This window comes from Pteropus medius, unplaced genomic scaffold, assembly GCF_902729225.1.
Source record: "Pteropus medius unplaced genomic scaffold, Ma_sr-lr_union100, whole genome shotgun sequence".
NCBI classification, from domain to species: Eukaryota; Metazoa; Chordata; class Mammalia; order Chiroptera; family Pteropodidae; genus Pteropus; species Pteropus medius.
In genome coordinates, this window is record NW_024354875.1 from 43,631,383 (window position 1) to 43,639,628 (window position 8,246).

General features: G+C 33.0%; 1 pseudogene; it reads right to left on the minus strand.

Annotated features, from left to right (window-relative positions):
- Positions 1–462: 462 nt before the first annotated feature.
- On the minus strand, positions 463–582 carry LOC120597340 (uncharacterized; annotated as a pseudogene).
- Between the last annotated feature and the right edge of the window lie 7,664 nt (positions 583–8,246).

An 8,246-nucleotide genomic window follows, 5' to 3' on the forward strand; every position in this document is an offset into this window, starting at 1 on the left:
CAGAAGTTCTCTTTTGTCCCCTTAGAATTGCTAGGCCTTTAATAGTAACCATAGGTTAATTTTGTCTTTTATCAGTAAAATCATAACAGATGCACTCTTTTGATTCTAGCTTCTTATGCACTCCATTAGATTTATTCATGTTCTTGTATATAAAGTTTGTTCATTCCCATTACTGAATATATTATAAAAATAGGCTATTATTTATTTACCTAGTCTACTGTTGTTAGATAGTTGAATAACTTCCAATTTGGAGAGACGATCAAAAGTGCCACTATAAACATGCTTGTACATGTCTTTTGGGCTATATACTTATACATTTTTATAGAGTTTATACCAAAGAGTAGAATGACTGGATCAAGGATATGCATATTCTATTTTTTTTTTTTAAGTGAGGCAACCCATGTTGACCTCACAGATTGCAAGGACCTTGTCAGCTTACAATCCTTTATTTTTTATTTTTTACACCTACAGCACCTAGTCTTCTTAGGTGGTTTCCCATCCAAGTACTAACCAGACCCAACCCTGCTTAGCTTCTGAGATCAGATGGGATTGGGCTTTGTTCAGAGTGGCATGGCCGTAGACAAGGATGTGCACATTCTTAGCTTTAGTAGATATTGCCAAGTAGTTTTACAATTTATAGTTCCACCAGCAAAATATGAGAGTTCCAGTTGCTCTACATCTTCGCCAATACTTGAAATTGTTATTTATGTATTTTATTTTAGCTTTTTTTTTTGGTAAGTGTATAATGGTAATTGCTTTGTGATTTAAATTTTCACTTTCCCTATGATTAATGAAATTGAGCACCTTTTCTTATGATTATTGCTCAAATGAATGTTTTATTGTGAAACATTTGTTTATATCTTTTCTCATTTGTTTTCAGTTGTATTGTACTGTATGTTCTTATTGATTTGTAGAAGTTCTTTGTACATTCTAGCTATAAATCTTTGTTGGGTATATGTTGCAAACATTTTCTCTTGCTTCGTGGATTGCCTTTTCACTTGTTTAATGGAATCTTTTTACGAAACTACCGAATCTTTACTTGGTCTTTTAGAAACTTTCTGTTTAGGTTTTAGTTTCCCACCTGCTATTGCTCCAGAAATTGGTAATTATTGTGAAAAGAAAACTAGCAATATGCCCGAGGCTCCTTATATCTTTGCCAAAAGCTTAGCTTTTTTCCCTTCCTCAGTCTCCCAGTCGCATCTCTTTCTGGATACAAAACTCAGATTCTCATCCTTGTGCCCATTCACAAAATTGGCAAATGCCCCTACGGTTAAAGTGACTGCAGAATCCCTTTAATTCTGCTGTGTTCATTCCTCTCTGATTATGGCCCTTCTAATTCTCTTTGTTGTTGCTGCAGTCTGCTGACTTCAAACAGATAATTACCATGTTTTATCTTGATTTTTCTTCTTGCTCCCACTGGAAGGATTAGCCTGCCAAAATGCACTCCTCCCCATTTTTAAGCAGAAATCTACCACAGTATACTTTGGATTGATAAATACTGGTATCTATCGGCTATGAATCAATCTAGAAATGCTAGGTAAGAAATATTTTATGTAAAATGGACTTGCAAATATTACTCAGCTCAGTGCTATGTCACATTTAAGTAACTGGACATCAGCAGACCTGAAGAGGAAGCTCTTTTGATAATTCAAGGAGACCTCAGTTTCATTTACTTCTGGGAATCGAACCCTGATTAGAAGTACTTGAAAACTACAGTGGAGTTGATTGTCCTGATAACATGGGAGAAGTGAAATAAAACAGATTTAAGGGTGTTTAAACACATTAGCAATGATTTCTCATGCATGACTAGCTTTGTTGACAATTCATGTAATGTAACTAAAGCATGGCTTTAACTTTCTCAGAAAACCATGAAAAGAAACTGAAAATTACTTGGCAGTCACACACAAAAAATTTGTGATTTGTTCTGAAATGAATTCCTGACCTAGATTACCAGCCCAATTTCTGATTTTATGCCAAGAGTGGAACTTGAACATATGATGTCTTGTCTATTGTTGGCTAAGGCAAACTTATATTGGCAAATCCTATGGCTGATGCCTACAGATAATAACAATCCTAGTCTTTTTATCTACAATCTCACTCTTATTGGTATTTTAACTTCTTAATTAGGATTCAGCAGTGTTTATGTATGCAATTACTTTGTTATCTAAACAATTGCCTCAACACAAAGCAGAAACATTAATAATATTTTAATAGTATTTAAACCCTCCTGGGGGATAGTTTTGGGCTTTAATTTTAGGGTTGAGAGATTTCTTGAAGATGATCTGAAATAATATTTGTTTGTATGCTTTTAAAGAAAATTCATACCCAAGAAACACTCAGTAAGGTTTGGCACAAATAATGAGACACTTGAATAATAATAGTTAAATATCTAAGTTAGAGATGCTCTGATTCTAATTTTAAAAATAACATTTATTGACTTCTTCTGATTATAAAAATAATACTTTTCTGTACAAAACTTAAAAAAACATTGTTTGTTATTTCACCCAGGAAACTGTTAACAGTTTCAACAGTTAAAACCTTATCTTTTTATATTATATATACATATACATATGTCTATTTGAACTGGATTTGTACAGTATGTGATCTTTTATAATCTAATTTTTAATTTAACTATACATTTTGAGAAATTTCTCTTGCCACTATTATTTCTATAAAATGTGATTTTAACAGATTCATAGTTTAGTAAAATATGTATATAGTAACAAACTACTGATAGACATGTTGTTTGAGATTTTCACAATGTTTGTTGGGTATTCTTGTATATGTCTTTTTGTGCACATTTGATCATTTTGTTAAAACACCTTCTTACAGCTAGAAATACAAGACAAAAAATTCATAGCTTTAAAGCTCTTGAAACATATCAAATTACCTTCTAGAATGGTAGTAAGTATATGAGAGCATCTATTTCAATGATTATTTGCCAATATTGAGAATTGTGCATTTAATTATCTTTCCCAACTTCACAGATGAAAAAATGGTGTTTCATTGTTCTTTTAGCATTACTTATCATTTTGCATTACTGGCAAGTTAGAGATCTGGTAAAAATGTTTATTGGCCATTTGTATAAACTTGTCTTTAGTGAATTGTTATCTTCTAAACTTTACTCAGAGTTATATTGGGTGGTTTTTATTTTTCTTACTAGTAGTGAGATCTCTTAATATAAAGATTGTTAGTCATTTGTCTGTCATATATCTTCCCAAATTTTTCTATTTGTAATTTGCCTATTAAATTTTCTGATATAATGAAAATTTACTATTTACATAGTCAAATCCATCATACAAATTGAAATACAAATCATAGAAATCTATCCTTTTAAAATATATGTTATTTTTATTTATACTTTCTTTTTTTGTTTTTGCTATAGTTTCTTTACTAGAGTTGATTTGCTATAGTTTCTTCTTTTGTTTTAAAAGACCATAACTCCAAGATCACACAGATGTTTACCTATATTTTCTTTTACCATTTTTATTGTTTCATTTTTTTTTTCCCATTTAACTCTCCAATCCATTTGGAATGTGTGTGGAAATGTGATAATTACTTGATATAACTTTTTCTAAATATCCAATGTTTTATACAGCTTTTATCATATATCAATTTTTTATGTATATTAGGTCTTTTATATATTCTTGCTTTTGGTGATCTGTCTTGCCCTAGTACTGCACTGCTTTACTTTTTTTTTTTAAGAATACATTTAGAGATTTAGACAGCTGGGTAGGCCAATTCTCCTTATGTTGTTATTTTCTTTTCAAAATGTCTTGTTTGTTTGTCTTGTCTATTCTTCCATATTAATTTAAAGATAATTTTGTAAGATACAAAAATAATTCCATGCAGCTTTTCAAAAGCAAGCTTCTCACGTAAGTTTTTGGTGGACTCTCTTGTATGAAAAGGCTTTCAAGAAATACTGATAAGCAAGAAAACAAGATTAAGAACCATGCATAGAAAATTGCCTTTGATGTTAAAAATGAATAAAAAAGGTATTTACTTGTAAATGAAAACGATATCTCTGGAAGGACACATAAGAAAGAAACAGTTTCTAGTTTCAGGATTAGAGGACAGGGAAGATTTACTTTTCACTAAATAATTCTTCTGTATTTTTGAATTTTGTAACATGTGTCTATTAAATAAAACGAATTAAAAATTTTCAATGATCAAATAACAGCCCTGTAGGTAGGTTTTAAATTATCCTAAGGTTTTCAAATGGAGAAAATGAAAGCTGAAAGGAAAAAGCAATTGACCCAAATCACATAGCTAGTAAACAGTATAGTCAGGACCCCCTCGATTACACCAGAGTGCTCTTCTGCACTTCACTCAAGTTGGGAGAAAACAAAGAACCCACAAGCAAATTTAATCCAGGAAGTACACCTTACTAGTTTTTGCATAAGTCATCTTGAACAAAAGATTTTTAGTTTGAATAGCATTCAGTTTCTGAATACAGCTTATATCTTTAAAAAGTAATTGAGGATAGGAAGCTAGTTTGGGGAGGAGGAGGAAAGCTGTAAAGACCCAGTGTAAAGAAGGTAAATGACTGAGAGAATTAAAGGACCTGATATAATCTATATAATAATATGTGGCATGAAAAATTATGTAGTGCCATGAGCTATTGCTGTGAGCTGGTATATAATAATGATACACAGGAAGTGACACCATCTTGCACAAATGGTGACAACTTTTCAGTTGGGCACCAGGTAAGAAAAGTGTCCTAATAAAGGGTTTTAATGCTTCTTTTTTAATAGTAGAGGAGAAAATGGAGTTTCCTGTGCAGAATGTTGAGAAGACATGCATCCTACTTAGAAGGACAAGGCTGGTTGTCTCTCTGATTGTCCCAATTCACAGACTGGATTTGGAGGAAAACAATGCTTTTTATAGCAGTAGACTTTATTATTCTGAAATATATCCTTTGGCTTTGAAGTCAGATATAACTGGGTTATACTTCAGCCCCAAAACTTACTATTTGACAGCTTTTTAAAGCAAGGCACATAGCTGGGCCTTAGTTTACCTGTTAGACATTTATTATAATACTGTCAACATTCATTCATTCATTCATTCATTCATTCATTTATATTCAACAAATTACATAGTAGGCACTATTCTAGTGACTGGCGATACAGTGGTGAATGAGAAAAAATGTCTCTATCTTCATTGAGTTTATGTTTTACTAGAGGAGAACTAAATGAAATAAAAATGATGCAGTGTTTTCTAGAACACTTATCACAATGAACCCCAAATGAACGGTATTACCTATGTAATATTTATTATAAAATTACATATGTATACAAATGCATCAAAGATTATTTTCATTAATTTAACAAGTACCTAAGCAAATTTCAAGTTTGAGTTTTAAAGGTCTTGACACAGTCTTAGTAGAGCAATAGCCACATGACCAAGTTGGAATGAGACAAAAGCAAAACTCAGTCTCTTTTTTTCACTGGTAAAGGAGCTTCATTGATCTTTAGCATAAAGATATTCAGTCTCGGAACCAACTTAGTATTATTGTTAGTCATGTCCTGTGTATTATAAGCTATACCTGGTTCTAATTATATTGCAAATTTTGATACTTTTCAATGAACTCTCTATCATTCTATCATTTTTACAAATTATTAAATTAAATGACCATTTTAATATGAATCTGTATAGTTTGATCAGGAGAACATAGTTATGTACTTCGGGAAGAAAAATGAAAGCAATTCTCTCTTAGGGAGGCTACGTATTTTCCTTATAGTTAGAAAATTCCAGTTTGATAGGCTTAAGAAAATGTACCTCTTTTGAGAGAAATTATGACCTCTCTCTGACCTTTATTTTCATTTAACATTTATTGACAAAGTCTTTCAAATTCTTCAGAAAAGAATAAGAGAAAACAGAAGCGGTGGTTGAAGTTTGTTCACATTTTTCAAATTCCTCAGAAAAGAATAAGAGAAAACAGAAGCAGTGTTTGTTCACATTTTTCAAAAGCTTTTTGATTTGATTCCTCAAGGGTTTATGAGAAGAAATTGATAGGCTGGTGGTGAAGTATGAGGAAGCACAGACTTTCATCACTGAATATTAAAAATCACTTAAAATTATACTGGAATCCACTGACTTCTCATTTTAAATAAGAAAATTGTGTTTTTAAAGACAGAGCAGAGAAAGGTAAAGTTTCCTAGATCGATTATAAAATTATGACATCATCATTAGATAGTCCAAGTACACTTAAGATAATAGTGAAGATAATAGAAATGCAATAATGATATTTGGAAAGTTCAGAAAACCAGGCCACAAAGACAAAAATTCCTTTAAAAAAAAATTAAGCGAAAAGCTTTTGGCTGTTCATTTCCATTTAGGAGGCTCAGACATATGGCATTACCCATTGCTCGGCAGGCATTTTCTTAATTGGAAAACATGTGCGCCTTTCTTTTAGATCCATCAGGATACTCTGGAGAAAACATTTTACCATCCGTGGACGTTCACGTCTGTTCCTCTTAATCCACATCAGAAGCTCTGCGTTAACAAACCCAGTTGCATTCATGTGACAACTATTACTATTTCTAGCTTAGTCAAGTGTGTAGGCCAAGGGTGGGGAAGGGAAAAAATTTCCTAGGATAGAAGATGATGCATTCAAAGTCTTCAGTATATTCATTTCAAAGGAAAGATGTATACAAGGTCAAAGAACTAGAGTATCCACATTTATAAAGGATGCATTGGAAATAAGAAGATCTTTTCAAAGATAAGAAGATCTTTTCAAAGATCTCCCACTCTCTCTCTTACTAGCTAGGAATAGATTCCAAAGGACATTGTTCTAACACAGACAAGTGTTTTGAGGTTTGTCAGAAGGACTCTACTGAGGAAGGTTTGTTGTTTGTCCAATAGCCTCTTCCCCTCATCTCACAGCAGCCTCTGGGGAGCAATGCAGGTAGGATGGTCCAGGGCTGGATTACAGGACATCTGGGTTGGGTGGTAATCCAGTACTCACATCCCACTCCTTAACCTCATACCATTGCCCTCTGGAAGAATTATAACCCTTCTCTCCCAGTGAGACCACAGGAGCGTTTATTTGGGTAGTTTGCTTTGAAGGAGCTTTAAAAGTATAATATATGAAATAAAAGATTAAATGTCCTGTCATGCCACTTGCCCTCTAGAACTGATATTATTTGCTTAACATCAGTGTTTTTGTGATTAAGGAACTGGTCTATTTTACCAAAGGTTATCGACCCAATGTTCTAGAACTTGAAGGTCCTGCATAACTTAGACTTGCTTTACATCTCCTTTTTAAGGGCTCCAAAGACTAATATCTTATTTTTCTACTTGCCTCCATCTCCCTCAGTTAGGTCGTGAATGTTTATCTATTGTGATGCACTTCTTGACAACTGAAGCATAGAAAATAAGTAGTCTATAGAGATTGCTCTGAGAGATTGGTCATGCTGAAACCACGTAAGGTTTCTATCTGTCCATCTAGCCATCATTGCAGTCCTCCTTCTGTGAGAGGGCCCAGACAATGTGACAGAGCGTGAACTTTGGGGTCAGTCTACCTGGGTTTGAATCTTAACCTCGTGTATTATTATCTACGTGGTTTGGGGCAAATATTTTCATCTTTCTGTGTTGCAGTTTTGTTTTCTGTGAAACAGGTTAATAATCTACTTAGAAAGGCTGTGGTAATTAAAGGAATTCATATATGAACAGCACTTGGAACAGTATCTGGCACATAGTATCATATAAGAGTTTCCTATAATTATTAGGTGTTCAGAATTTCTTTGCCAGCCCAAGTTTCAGTGGTTCTATGAACCCCTTGAAGTTGTACACAAAATTACAGAATTAGGTGTGGCTGCTCATATATAAAATTTCTTGGCAGGGTCCTCATACTGTTCATCAAAATCATCTCTGAAATAAAAAAGTTTAAGAACTATTGCACCAGACTATCTAGGTCTCTAAATGCTAAAGGTTAATGCCTATGATTGCTAAAACTCTCTGAACCATTATGAATTTTGGTTCCTATGAATAACAAATCTTCAATGAAAATAGTACTTAAGAATTTATTTATATGGTATCTGAAAACTATTGGTTATGTATGCTGTTTGTTTGCTATGACTTTCTTTGAATTATTATTTTTTATCTACAGTTACAAGAAGAGGCTAGCTAGTGAGATTAATGGGCCAAATTAATTAATATAAGAGGGCACACCACACTGAATATCCCAAAGATTTGAGTATTTTTCTCAGCCTCTGTGCTGCCTTGCATTAATGCCGTGACCCACT